The 14,907-nt window shown below is 46.1% G+C and overlaps 1 pseudogene; it reads right to left on the reverse strand.

Moving 5' to 3' along the window:
- Positions 1-5,348: 5,348 nt before the first annotated feature.
- Positions 5,349-10,351, reverse strand: LOC123076581 (L-type lectin-domain containing receptor kinase IX.2-like; annotated as a pseudogene).
- Positions 10,352-14,907: the final 4,556 nt, after the last annotated feature.

Here is a 14,907-nt window from a genome sequence, read left to right on the forward strand (position 1 = left end):
TGAAGACGAAAGAGGGGATGCCATCTGGGGCGTCCCCAGTTGGTTGGCCTTGAATATTACCGTGGGGTGCCTTGGGCATCCCCAAGCTTAGGCTCTTTCCACTCCTTATTCCGTTGCCCATCAAATCTTTACCCAAAACTTCACAACACAAAACTCAACAGAAAACTCATAAGCTCCGTTTGTATAAGAAAAGAAAATCACCACTTTTAGGTACTATTGTGAACTCATTCTTTATTTATATTGGTGTAATATCTACTATATTCCAACTTCTCCATGGTTCATACCCCCTGATACTACCCATAGATTCATCAAAATAAGCAACCAACACAATGAAAACAGAATCTGTCTAAAACACAACAGTCTGTAGTAATCAAGAAACTTCGTATACTTTTGTAACTCCAAAAATTCTGAACAATTAGAACAACTTGGGAAATCTGTATATAAATCTTGGTAAAAAATTCAGGTCAAAAGCACGTTTATGTGAGTTTTCAAAATTGTTTCACTGAGCGCAAAAGTTTCTGTTTTTCAGCAAGATCAAATCAACAATCTTCCAAACTATCCCAAAGGTCTTACTTGGCACAAACACTAAATTAAAACATGAAAACACATCTAACCAGAGGCTAGATGATATATTTATCTAAAAACATGAAATAAAAATATTGGTTGTCTTCCAACAAGCGCTTTTATTTAAAGCCTTTTAGCTAGACATTGAGATTTCGATGATCCTCTTGTCTTTCCTGAACTTATGGCCAGGATGTAGAAACGGTCTATGCAAGTCGAAGCAACTATACTTGTGCCCTGCCATCAGCCAACGAAACTCAAGAGCTCCCTTGCATGTGGGGCACGGGAACCTTCCATGCACACACCAGCCAACGAATTGCGCATACGCTGGGAAGTCATGCGTCGAGTACATGTACCAGGCACGCATTATGAAGTTCTCTTTGCTAAAGGCGTCGTATGTCTTGAACCCATTATCCCAAGCTTCTTGCAATTCGTCCTTAAGCGGCTGCATGTACACATTCATATTCTTCCTCGGATAGTTGGGCCCTGGAATTATCAACGTCAGGAAAATGTTCTTTCTTTGCATAATCTGCCCGGGGGGGGGGGGGAGATTGAGTGGAATGACAAACACGGGCCAACAGCTGTATGGGGTTGCCATCTGACCAAACACACTGAACCCATCTGTGCTGACGGCGACTCAAAGATGCCTTGGATCTGCCTTTTTTCCTTATGTAATGCATCGAAGCGCTTCCACGCTTCACCATCCGATGTGTGCACCATCATCACATTCCCATCCGCATCTAGTTCGGTTCTTTTGCCCGTTTTGTGCCATGTCATCTGTCTGGCTGTCTCTTCGACCATGAAAAGACGTTGAAGTCTTGGTACGATTGACATATACCAAAGGACATTAACGGGTATTTTGGTCTGCGTCTTCTCACCCATACCGTTGTCTACCACAACATACCTGGAAGAATTGCAAATGGGACAATAGTTCAAGTCCTCATACTGAAGCCTAAATAAGACACATCCTTTCTCACAGGCATGTATCTTCTCATAGCGCATCTTAAGAGCACGGAGGATTTTGTCTGACTGGTACAGGTTTGGAGGTAGCACATGGCCTTTGGGTAGAAATCGTCTGAATACTGTCATCATCGCGTCGTAGCATTCTCTGCCCAAGTTGAATTGAGCCTTCAAAGCCATTATTTGTGAGATGGCATCCAGCTGACAAAGCTCAGTGTGCTCGTGGAGAGGACGTTTTGAGGACTCCAACATTTCAGTGAAGGACTTTGCAGATTCCTCCATCTCCTCGCCCGAGTCCCGAGCATCGTCAAAGTCTTGCACCATGTCTGCGGTCCCGGTACCATGCTCGTCGGTGCAACGACGAACCACCTCGGCTCTGGCACGTTGGGCAGACTCACCATGTAATGTCCAGACCGTGTAACCAGGCGTAAAACCAAACTTCTATTGGAAATATGCCCTAGAGGCAATAATAAAATGGTTATTATTATATTTCCTTGTTCATGATAATTGTCTATTGTTCATGCTATAATTGTGTTATCCGGAAATCGTAATACATGTGTGAATACATAGACCACAACATGTCCCTAGGCCTCTAGTTGACTAGCTCGTTGATCAATAGATGGTTACGGTTTCCTGACCATGGACATTGGATGTCATTGATAACGGGGTCACATCATTTGGAGAATGATGTGATGGACAAGACCCAATCCTAAGCATAGCACTAGATCGTGTAGTTCGTTTGCTAAAGCTTTTCTAATGTCAAGTATCATTTCCTTAGACCATGAGATCGTGCAACTCCCGGATGCCGTAGGAATGCTTTGGGTGTACCAAACGTCACAACGTAACTGGGGTGACTATAAAGGTGCACTACAGGTATCTCCGAAAGTGTGTGTTGGGTTGGCACGGATCGAGACTGGGATTTGTCACTCCGTATGACGGAGAGGTATCTCTGGGCCCACTCGGTAATGCATCATCATAATGAGCTCGATGTGACCAAGTAGTTGATCACGGGATCATGCATTACGGAACGAGTAAAGTGACTTGCCGGTAACGAGATTGAACGAGGTATTGGGATACCGATGATCGAATCTCGGGCAAGTAACGTATCGATTGACAGAGGGAATTGTATACGGGATTGCTTGAATCCTCGACATCGTGGTTCATCCGATGAGATCATCGTGGAACGTGTGGGAGCCAACATGGGTATCCAGATCCCGCTGTTGGTTATTAGCTAGTGAGGTGTCTCGGTCATGTCTGCATGATTCCCGAACCCGTAGGGTCTACACACTTAAGGTTCGATGACGCTAGGGTTATAAGGAAGGTTTGTATGTGATTACTGAATGTTGTTCGGAGTTCCGGATGAGATCCCGGACGTCGCGAGGAGTTCCGGATTGGTCCGGAGGTGAAGATTTATATATGGGAAGTCATCATACGGTCACTAGAAGGGTTCGGGGGTTTATCGGTATTGTACCGGGACCACCGAAGGGGTTCCGGGGGTCCACCGGGAGGGTCCACCTGCCCCGGAGGGCTCTATGGGCTGTATGTGGAAGGGAACCAGCCCCTAAGTGGGCTGGGCGCCATCCCCTAGGGCCCATGCGCCTAGGGTTGGGGGGGACCCTAAAGGGGGCGCCCCCTTGGCTTGGGGGGCAAGCCCCCTCCCCCTTGGCCGCCGCCCCCCTCTAGATCCATCTGGAGGGGGCCGGCCCCCTTCCCCTTCACCCGAGGGGTAGAGGGAGGGCAGTCGCACCACATCCAAGGCGCAGCCCCTCCCCTCCCCAACACCTCTCCTCCTCCGCGTGAGCTTGGCGAAGCCCTACCGGAGAACTGCCACTCCACCACCACCACGCCGTCATGCTGCTGTTGGAGCCTGCTTCCTCAACCTCTCCGTCCTCCTTGCTGGATCAAGGCGCGGGAGACATCACCGGGTTGCACGTGTGTTGAACGCGGAGGCGCCGTTGTTCGGTGCTTGGATCGGATTCTGCCGCGATCTGAATCGCTACGTGTACGACTCCTCCAACCGCGTTCTTGCAACGCTTCCGCATCGCGATCTTCAAAAGTATGAAGATGCACTCCCCTCTCGTTGCTAGTAAACTCCATAGATTGATCTTGGTGATGCGTAGAAATTTTTTAATTTCTGCAACGATCCCCAACAACTTCTGCAGGTCTTTACTCATTTCAAGCTCGTCCCTCTTTTTATAGTTGTCGCAACGGGCACAGGGGCACCAGCTTAATTCCTGGCCATTTGCAAATGCGGCTCTAACAAACCCCTTGGTTTTTGTTAACCATTCCTCGGTCCAAACTTTCTGACTAGTGTAACCGGTGTACATCCATGCACGATCACTCATATTGACTTTCTACTGGACACACAAGAAATATATACATAATTAAGCAAACCATATCCATCAGTTAATGGAGTTTGTCAGTTTTATTACGTCCATGCAACCTACACGCTAATAGGTAAAGATAGGTCCTAATCCCACCCGAGTATGTGTAGATTGGGTTCGTTTTCCCATGCTCTGCTCCGGATCCGACGCAAAATTTCGGCAGCACCTCCCCGCTGTTCTCCTGATACACGTCTCGGCAATAAGCAGAGAGGATGTGTACCCGGAGAACAACAAGGAGGCACTGACGAAATTCTGCATCGGATCCGGAGCAGAGCATATGGGAAAACGAACCCAATCTACACATACTCGGGCTGTCCATGGATAACGTTGGATAATTCAAAAGAATCACGATTATAAATATGCAAATGCATGCATATTTATAGATGTAACCCTTTCGAACGGGAGACGCATAGTGGTTACGCATACTGATGATTGACACCTATAGCTAGCAAGTTTCATCGGGAGATGTCATTTGTGCTCACCAACGAACGCAGGGGCGGAGCTTGTCGAACACTAGACCATCGCAGCGACGAAATAACTGCACATTTAAATCCAAAGATGAGTAACATAGCAATTTTGTTTCTTCCGTTGACCTAACTAAATATTGAAAACAGGATGAGCGGGTTAGGGGGTCCTTGGCGTCGATGGAACCCTAAATAGCAAGTCTCATCGATGCGAGATACATGTGGCGCTCGGTGTTGAACACTAGATCCACATTCCACAAGTGAAGCCGGCGCCCGGCGTCCGGCAACAATAGTTCTGGTGGCCGATGACGGTCGAACACCATCGCGAATTTGTCTGGCAGCCTCTGCGATGAGGATTAAAGCCAAATTTTGAAATTTCAAACAACCAAACCGACCTGAGTCAGTTTGGGTGTTCCAAGTTTCAACACTTCCCTTTTAATCGTCATCGCATAGGCTGCCAGACAAATTTGCGATGGTGTTCGACCGCCATCGACGCCGAGAAGAGTTGCTTTGGGACGCCGGACGTCGGCGTCACTTGTGGGACATGGATGTAGTGTTCGACACCGATGGACACATGTATCTCGCACCGACGATATACTTGCTATTTAGGGTTCCATCGACACCGAGGAACCCCCTAATTAACCCGCTCGTCCCCGGGCGCCCCCTTTTCCTACTTCTTTTTTCCATCTTCAACTTCAACTTCTTTTTTTCATCATCTTCTTCTTCTACTACTTATTGTTCTTTTTTCTTCTTCTTCTTCCTCTTCTTCTTCTTCTTTTTCTGTCATCTTTCTTGATTATTCTTAAAAACAGGAAAAAAACCTAAACAAAACTATAAACTAAATGTAACCTAAAATAAACTAAATTAACCTAAACTAACCTAAATAACCTAAACTAACCTAAACTAACCTAAACTAAACTAACCTAATTAACCTAAACTAAACAAACATAAACTAAATCTAAAAAAACAGGAAAAAAACTCACCATGATGAGGGGCAGGGCGGCGGCGGGGCGGGGTCGGGCGGTGTGGGGCGGCCGGCGACTCGGGACGGGGGCGGCGCGGCCGGAAGGGCGGGGCGGCGCGGGCGGCGACGGCTCGGGATGGGGTCGGGGCGGTGCGGGGCGGCCCGCGACAGGGGTGGCGTGGGGCGGCGGCTCAGGCACAGGGCCGGGGCGGGGTGGCCGGCGACGGGGGTGGCACGGGGCGGCCGCGACGGGGGTGGCGGCGCGGGTTCGGGGCGGCGGCAGGGGTGAGGGGTGGCGGCGGCTCGGGCAGGGGACGAACAGATCAGAGAGGGGGGGGCACGGGCGCGGGCGCGGCCCCTTTTCTGCTAGTAGGTCACAGCTCTTTGCCGTCTGCTAGCAGACGGCAAAGAGCGTACCTAGTGGGGTGGCCGGGGGGAAACGGACGACCTAACGGTCATTTTCTTTGCCGTCTGCTGGCTGACGGCAAAGAAGTTTTGCCGTTCGCCAGCAGACGGCAAAGAAAATGGCCGTTAGGTCGTCCTCGTAAGCCCGCCACCCATCCTCTTTGCCGTCAGCTAGCAGACGGCAAAGCGTCTTTGCCGCCAGTTTTGCCGTCCGCCAGCAGACGGCAAAGAAAATGGCCGTTAGGTCGTCCTCGTAAGCCCGCCACCCATCCTCTTTGCCGTCAGCTAGCAAACGGCAAAGCGTCTTTGCCGTCCGCCAGCAGACGGCAAAGAAAATGGCCGTTAGGTCGTTCTCGTAAGCCCGCCACCCATCCTCTTTCCCGTCAGCTAGCAGACGGCAAAGCGTCTTTGCCGTCCGCTAGCGGACGGCAAAGATATGTTGATGGCAAAACCTTCCTTTGCCGTCCGCTGCCTCTTTGCCGTCCGTTTTCCGGTGGCTGATGGCAAAGCCTTTCTTTGCCATCCGCTAGCTGACGGCAAAGAGTCGGCAGACGGCAAATCTGCTGATTCCAGTAGTGTACGGGTGTCTTCTAGTCCAAGAAACATCATCGTGAAAGTTTTATTCCGTTTGGACTCCGTTTGATATTCCTTTCTGAAAAGGCAAAAAACAAGGAAAAAAACAGCAACTGGCACTGGGCACTAGGTTAATAGGTTAGTCTCAAAAAATGATATAAAATAGCATATTAATGCAATAAAACATCCAAAACAGACAATATAATAGCATGGAACAATCAAAAATTATAGATACATTGGAGACGTATCAATACGGTTCATCCCTACGCAAGATCAGCTAGCAGATGGCCTAATTAAACCAATTGGTGTACATCAACTTCGGTTCTTCAGGCACAATCTCAATCTTTCCGGTTCTATTAAGGGGGCATGTTAAACAACCGATTGTATCTTCCTTGTACACCACGTTTGAATAGTTAGGATTGTAACCACTTGTAGATATCGTAGATAGACTCTGTTACGATCCTAGAGATCGATCTGTACTCATCGTCTCATGCGTATAAATACATGTGCAGGACGCCTCGGTTGAGGTACGCCAGAATCACAAATCCCTTGTTTAACAGACCCAAGCAACACGTTGCTGGACTTGATATCACCATGTATGATACATTGTTGGCCTTCCTCGCAATCTACGTGAAAGTATTGCAGTGCAGAGCCTAAGTCGAGGATGATCTTGTACCTGTTTTTCAAAGTATGTAATCATGCATTATGTGTCAAGGAAAGAAAACTAAACTTGGATTAAACGATGTAAAAATGATCTCAGGGTGGAATTATAATGCGTACCTCCTGGACCATGGCAACCAACTGTTGCCCCATGTAGGTGTTGATCAAGGCTACCTTGTGGCAACAGGGAAAAAATCCTATGCGACCGGGTCGCATACAGCTGCTCGTGAGACCTTCTCCCGCGTGCGACACCTGGCATTACGAATCCTAAAGCAGCAGCATCTCGTTCCCCACTTCCCCGTTTCCAAATCTCTCCAACGAGTCAACGACCCAAGCTGCAGCCTGCTCGTCACATCGCCGCCGGTGTGCTCCTCGACGCCAGGTACACCACCCCAGCACGGCGCGTTCCATCCCCGCCGGCAGTACTCACGGCACCGTCGTAACTGCTCTCCACATTTGGCCACGGGGATGCCCCTCGATGCCGGCCGGGCGTGACTCCTTGCTGGTGGTGCTCCACTCCCGTCAGAAGTAGCCAACTGCTAGTCCCCGACGGCCACGACCATGCTCGTGGGCGCCTGCACTTGCGGCACCGCCGACTCAATAAGAATTTTCCCTGTATATTGTTGGTGCTTGATTAGAGCTGTACAATACTGAACAAAGGCAGTTTTTTTTCCCTGTATATTGTTGGTGCTTGATTAGAGCTGTAAATCTGGGATGTTTTGTTCAGTTGATCACAAATATAACAAGTAGGACAATAAATCTGCAAATACCAGGAACTTTAGACAAGAATTTTGGGACGGAGGGAGTACATAAATTCATTTATACAGAAAAGCTCCATGATCTCATCAGCCATCCTATATTACTTGACTTCAGAATAAAATTCTGAAGAAAAATGAACAAAACATCAGCTATCCTAAACAACTTGACTTGACTTCCTGATTTTGTTGTTTTGATGACTGAAACAACATCTCACATACATTTGTAGAAAGCACTGAATCATGATCCACACAGGCATGCACAACAGTAAATCGAGCCGGAGATCTGCCGATCGTTTTGCTGTTTCTTCTATCTTCCTTTTGCCATCATGCATGTTGCCCGTCTTTCGTCAGTGTCGACAGAACATCAAGCTCTGCATTTTCGTCAGTGTCCAGCACCATGTGTCAAGATGCAGCCAGCAGCAGCAGGTAACAACTCCAACGCCGAGTTGCCAGGCCACAGCCGGCGGAGTAAAGCAGTAGGTGGTGCCGTGAGCGGGGCGGATGAGGAGCATGGCCGTGGAAGGAGCACCAGTGGCTAGCGACGCAGCGAGCAGAGGAGTTGCGCCTCCATGGGCGAGCTGCCGGGGCGTCGATGAGCATGGTTGTGGACGGCGTGGGAGAGCAGCGGAGACGGGCTCGGTACTTCCGCGACAGAGTGAGCAGAAAAGTTGCGGCGGCGGCGACGGCGGCGAGCGAGCGTAGGGCGGCGGCGAAGGAAAAGGGATTAGGGATTTGGAAAACGGGGCGGCTGCAAGTCGGGAATGGAAACGGGATTCATGTTGCTTTGAGATTCGTTTCTCCAGGTGTCAGGCGCTAGACAGGGTCTCACGTTCGGCAGCGCACGACCCAGGTCGTATAAGATTTTCTTCCGTGGCAACAACTCATACACAAGGAAGAGCCGCATGTACCTGTCGTCCCACCACCAGCATATAAACTCAACCAGGTTCCTTGGGCCGTCATAACACCAACCTATCAATTCGACAAGGTTCCGGTGCCTCAGCCGACTGGTAATCCTGAGCTCGTCCTCGAACGCATTCCTCCCCTGGCGGGCCTGGCCAGATGCCGCTGGTTTGAATATCTTTATTGCCATTGCTCTTGTTGGACTAGTCAGTTGGCCCCGATAAACAGAGGAAGAACCTCCTTCGCCGAGCTTGTTTTCCTTTGCAAATCTGTTGGCCACACGCGCCAGCTTGTGATAATCAGAATGTGGAAGCCCCCCGGCGAGAGCTCTGTAACGCTTCTTTAGCGTGCATAGCTGCCATCCACGTACACCGACAAAGATGCACACAATTGCAATAACTCCAGTTATTACCTCTACTAGTAGTTTCCACCACATCTTGGGGGTTTTCGGCGGCAGAACCTTGCAGCTTTGCGTCGGTGGATCTAAGGTGGAGTTAAACGACCAGGACATGATTTGGTGTATCTCGACTCCTCGTCCGGTAGCAGCTGAGAAGCCGATGGCCACCACACTAGGCAGGTGATCCCTCAGGTCAACAGTGGTGTTGACATGGTAGGAGGTCGCGTTGCCGGCCTGGAGAACGGCTGCTGGGATCTAGGTGTCGTTACCGTAGCTGATATGGCAAGTCATTGGGAGGCCCGACGTGAGGTTCCTGTCCGGCAAGGTCGCGTTGCCGTACGCCTGGGAGGCGATGGAGTTGACGTCGATGCCCATGTGGCTGCCGCTGTGGTCGACCTCAGGGTTCTTGAGGGTGTCAAACTCGACCGCCACGGCCCGGTCTTCGTCGGTCGCGACCCTGCCGACGTCTTTCTGGTAAAGGCCAAGGTTGCGACCGTTGTCGAGGGGTTCGGGGATGCCATTTGCTTTGCAAGGAAGCTCGTGAACAAGCACATCCCAGCTTATATATTGGCTCGTGATCGATCTGAATGAATATTTTGGCAATGCATATTTGGATGAATATTTGGCGATGCAAACGAACAGCCAGCTGCCGGGGAGCACTCGGACCTCCACGTCATGCTACACGCAAATCCTGTGTACATGTCACAGTGACCTCTGGTATTGCCAAACGACAAGGCCTCACCACCGTTCTGCGCTGTCTCCTAGGTGAGAAAATAAATACTCCCTTCATTCACTTATACAAGGCCACAAACTCAAATTACAGGTGTCAAGGTAAACTTAATGACTGCTTTGCAAGCTAACTTTTCTTCTCGTTAACCGGGATCATTAATATGCCCGCATGCATGCAAGGAAGGAATGAGAAGGAAGTAGCACAGTGTCATTATGATCACATGCATGCAGGTATTAAACAAGTTGCTAGTACGAGAAAACATCATTAAATTTTGCCTCGATTACTGTTAGTGGTCTTGTACTGCATCTATACAAGACCACTAACAGTAATCGAGGCAAAATTTAATGATGTTTTCTCGTACTAGCAACTTGTTTAATACCTGCATGCATGTGATCATAATGACACTGTGCTACTTCTTTCTCATTTCTTTCTTGCATGCATGCGGGCATATTAATGATCCCAGTTAACGAGAAGAAAAGTTAGCTTGCAAAGCAATCATTGAATTTTACCTTAATACCTGTAATTTAAGTTTGTGGTCTTATATAAGGGAATGGAGGAAGTACTGGTAGTACAGGATGTACTTGGGAATGGCCATCTCAGACCATCTTTTTTAGCTTTGCTTTGGCTGGTTTCCCTTCCTGCTTGCTACATGATCGATGTTGATATATCAACTCCAAGTTCGTTCGTCTATGGAATGGAGTGTCATGAGCTCGGTTCACGTTTCATGATTTGTCGTTGCACAATAAGCATTTCCGGATCCACCGTCACAAACATCTTCGTCGCATGATCCTGGCCTTTGTTATCTTGTTGAGATCAACCATTATTCTTGTAGACAGGGCGCGTGTTGATGGGCCGGTACACTTGCATTATACAGTTTGTAGCAGTTGCTTTTTATTACCATATGATTTTCTCATTCGGTTATTCTAAAAAAAAATGAAAACTTTGTTTTGGGGGCATTAAAATTTTAAAAAAATTTCGAATATTTCAAAGATTTTTAAAATACATGAACTTTTTCAAAATGCAACTTTTTGGAACGCGTTTTTTCAATTTCTGATAACTTTATAAAAACATGAACATTATTTTAAATTTTTACTTTACAATTTGATATTTCTTAAAAACGATTCTTTCCAATTTTGATTTATTAAAAAACAAGAATTTTTTGCATTTCTGAACTTTTTTGTAGGTTAGAATGTTTTTTAATATATATGTTTTGAAATACAGACATTATTTTGCAAGCATGGACATTTTTTCAAATTGTAAGTATTTTTGAGAATACCAAAATTTAAAATTACTAAAATACTAACATTCTTTCAAAATTATGATTTTTTTCAAAAAACAAAATAAAACATGGAAAAAGTAACAAACAATAAAAAGAAAAAACCGGGAATAAGACAACAAAAAAGGGGGAAAACCACACCGAACCTTTAGAAGGTTCAAAACCCAGTATCAGGTAGTTAGGTAATGGGCCGGCGCAACTCCCGTTCGCGCACCTCTTTGTACGAATCCCGAGCAGTGTGACCGCAAAGGCTATATCTTGCCCTATAACGAGTGTTCCATCGGTCTCGGCTCAAGCATTTTCGACTTCGCTTAAAGATCGAGAAGAGCGCTTGTGGTAGTTAATGTAATGGTTCCGTTCTTTTGTTTTCTTTTCCTTTTTCTTTTTTATCAGTTTTCTCTATTTTGTCACTGTTTTCTTTAGACTAATTTTTTTCTTTGGCTTTTCATCGGTTTTCTATATTTCTTTCATGGTTTTCACTAGTTTTAGTTTTCTTTTCTTCATTGTATTTGTTTGTTTCTTTCTCAGTTTTCAGGGTTATTTTGCTTTTCTTTCTTTTTTGGTCCTCTTTCTGAGTTTTTCTTTTCTTTCTTTCTTGACTTTCAGCAGTTTTCTTCTATTCCTTTGTTTCTTTCTTGGCTTTTGAATAAATTGTGAAAAACCAATCTATACACGTTTTTAATGTTTTTCAAATGCTTGATTAACATTCCTCAAATACATGATCAACATTATTTTAATATATGTTCATAAAAAATTAGATACCCATTTTAATCATTTTTAAATGTATGATTACCATTTTCAAATACAATATTAACACTTTAGAAATGATTGATTAATATTTGTTTTGAATAAAAGATTAACCATTTTTTAATACTTGGTCCACAATTTTCCTATATACATTTAATATTTTTCAAATGCTTGATCAACATGTATTTTTCCTATATACATTAGCATTTTTCAAATGCTTGATCAACATTTTTTAAATACAAGTCTAACAGTTTTACCTGTTCAAGAATTTGTCTGATTAACCAGTTAACTTACCGATTAATCTCTACTCTATGGTCACCGAGTAGTTGATAAACTGATAAATCATTCGACTAATTGATTAATTGGCCGACTGATTTATCGATTAGGCTATTAATCCCCTACTCGCCCACCAACCGAGCAACTATCAGTTAACGATTTCCTCAACAATGCAAATTTTCTAAAAGAACACAAGATTTTTTTGAATACATGGGAACATTTTTTCTATACATATTTCACATTTTCAACTGTTTGATTAACATTTTTAATACAAAATCAATAATTTTTAATACAAATTTAACATTTTCCAAATGCTTTATTAACATTTTTCAATAGTTTTTTTTAATCATTTTAAATGCTGAATAACATTTTTAAAGTACATGATCAACTTTTTTCATAATAATTTTGAAGGAAAATATTTGAAAAAAATGTTAAACATGCATTTAAAAAATGTTCAGTGCGTATAGAGAAAATGATTCTCGTGTATACAAAAATTATATACGAAAAAAACCAAGTGTATGAAAAAAGTTGTTGAAGCCGAGTGACCCAGAACTATTTTTGGACCAAGGGAACCTAGGCCCGTTGTAACTAGGGAAACCTTGTTATCCGGCTGACCGGCCCAAGCGCCCGCGGGTCACGCACTAGTCGTTGGATCTTACTTGATCCAACGGACTACGCGACCCATGTGTCCCTGTTTTGGCAGGCCACGCACGTGTGGGGCCCACGCGTCACTTTTGTCCCCCTCCCTTATCTACAACATGTTAGTTTTTTGCTGCGATCGATTGCATTTTTAGCTGGAATCGGCAACTACTTTTGGGATCCTCCATAGTGATGCTTTTTTGCTGCAACCGGCGATGGACTTTGCAAAGAATGGCAAAAAAAAAATGCTGGAACCGGCGACGAACTTTGTTGGAGCCAGAGGCCACCGCCGGCGATGGAGCTACAACAGTCAGCATAAGGTCCTGCAACACGCTATGGAGAAGCTGGAACGAGCTGCGAGCTGGGTGTGTTGGTGGCCATCGCTCCCTTTTTTGCGTCCAGGGGCAGGACCATTTGCTACAACTAGCGACGTCTTTTTCTGGAACCCACGATTTGTGCTGGGACCGGCGACTTTTTTTCCGTCGGACCTGTTATCGAAGTGGCTATTTTGTTGTGATCGGCGATGAATTTTTCTTGGGCCGTTGAAGGATTTTGCTGATGATGGAGATGATGAGGGAAACCGTTGTTGATAATTGAATCATGGGGCCAGCACATGACCGGCCAAAAGCTAGCGCCGGCTGACCGGCAGCTAGCGTGGCCTTGTAACTAACCCTTCAGGTTTCTAGAAAAACAGCTCACAAAAGGAGGTACTGGAAGCAATGGCAAGTAGCGAGGGGCAAATTTGACAATTTTGACCTATGGACAAAATCAAATCACAGAATGAACTGCTCCCAAAACTATTTCACGCGGCCGACCTTTTTGTGTGGCGCCCGACACGCAGGCACCACACCTTACGGTGCAGCGCCTAGCTCTGGGGCGTTGCACCTCTGTCCACCGTGGCAGCCCCTAGGCCCGCACCCAGCAGTGCAGCGCCTTCGAGTTAGGCGCCATACGTGTAACGTGCAGCGCCTAGCCCTTAGACGCTGCACGGTGACTTAGATGCAGCCGCCGCGGCCCTCTCCTCCCTAACCCACCCTATTGCACCAGTTACAGAAGAAGCGACGGCCCTCTCCTCTCCCCCTCTCAATCCCCTCTCTCAAATCCTTCAGATCTGACGATTTGGTCCGTGGATTCCTTCACCAATCCATCCTAGAAGGTACTCTCCTCCGATCCCCTTCTTTCTATCCATAGAATGTATGCTATTTTGAAGATTTGGGGAACCTTTGTTTGAATCTTGCATGTATTGAATCTTGCATGTATTAGATTTGGGGAACCCTTGTTAGATTAGAATGTTGCATGTATTAGAATCTTGCATGTATTACATACCTAATTTTGCAACCCTAGTTTAGTTGATTTTATTGAAAAGATATGGTTTGGATACATAGGTTGACATGTTATTTCTATGGAAAAGATATTTGTATTGAATCTTGCATGAAGTAGGCCTAGTTTGTTTATTTGTATTGAAATTATATTTGTATTGACAAGAATGCTTTGGATACATGTGCTTTGAATTTTGCATATAGTAGGCGTACTTTAGATAATCGTGTTGACAAGAAAGCTTTGTTTGAAATTGTTAGGATGGTTTGTCTTCTCGATGATCACTGGGACCATCAACACCGGTCGTACGCTATGTCGGTGGAGCAGTGGGTAATAATGAATTGGCCGGTATTATGAATTTCGTGTTTATTTCAAACACAAATGCCCCATATGTAATTTTCTGATTTGCTTGTTTGTAGGAGCTTCAACCTCTGAAGATTCGGTCTCACGGGGTCAACCTTGGGGGATGCGCTATGATGAGCGATACACACCGTATGTAAGGGAGACAAGACTCCTCCCTTTCATTTAGTTGGTCAGCCGGTCGACGCCACCCCTCAATGCTGCAGCAATCACCGCGCTTGTTGATCGTTGGAGGCCGGAGACACACAATTTCCATCTTCGGACCGGGGAGATGACCGTGACTCTCCAGGATATTGCTATCATCGCCGGTCTTCCTATCGAGGGGAATCCTCTATGTATGAGCACTGATTCTGATGGGTGGCGCGAGCAGATGCATGCCCTTATCGATATGGTTCCTCTGGAGCCTCCAAATGCAAACTTGAATCAACCTTCTTCGTTGCAAATAACTCAAGAGCCTTTTCTAGTGATTCGGCCACCGTCTCCTTGTATGCAACCCAACATTGCTCCGAGTTGACACGCATTGTCTTCCAACGGAT

The sequence above is a fragment of the Triticum aestivum genome, chromosome 3D (assembly GCF_018294505.1).
Source record: "Triticum aestivum cultivar Chinese Spring chromosome 3D, IWGSC CS RefSeq v2.1, whole genome shotgun sequence".
NCBI lineage: Eukaryota > Viridiplantae > Streptophyta > Magnoliopsida > Poales > Poaceae > Triticum > Triticum aestivum.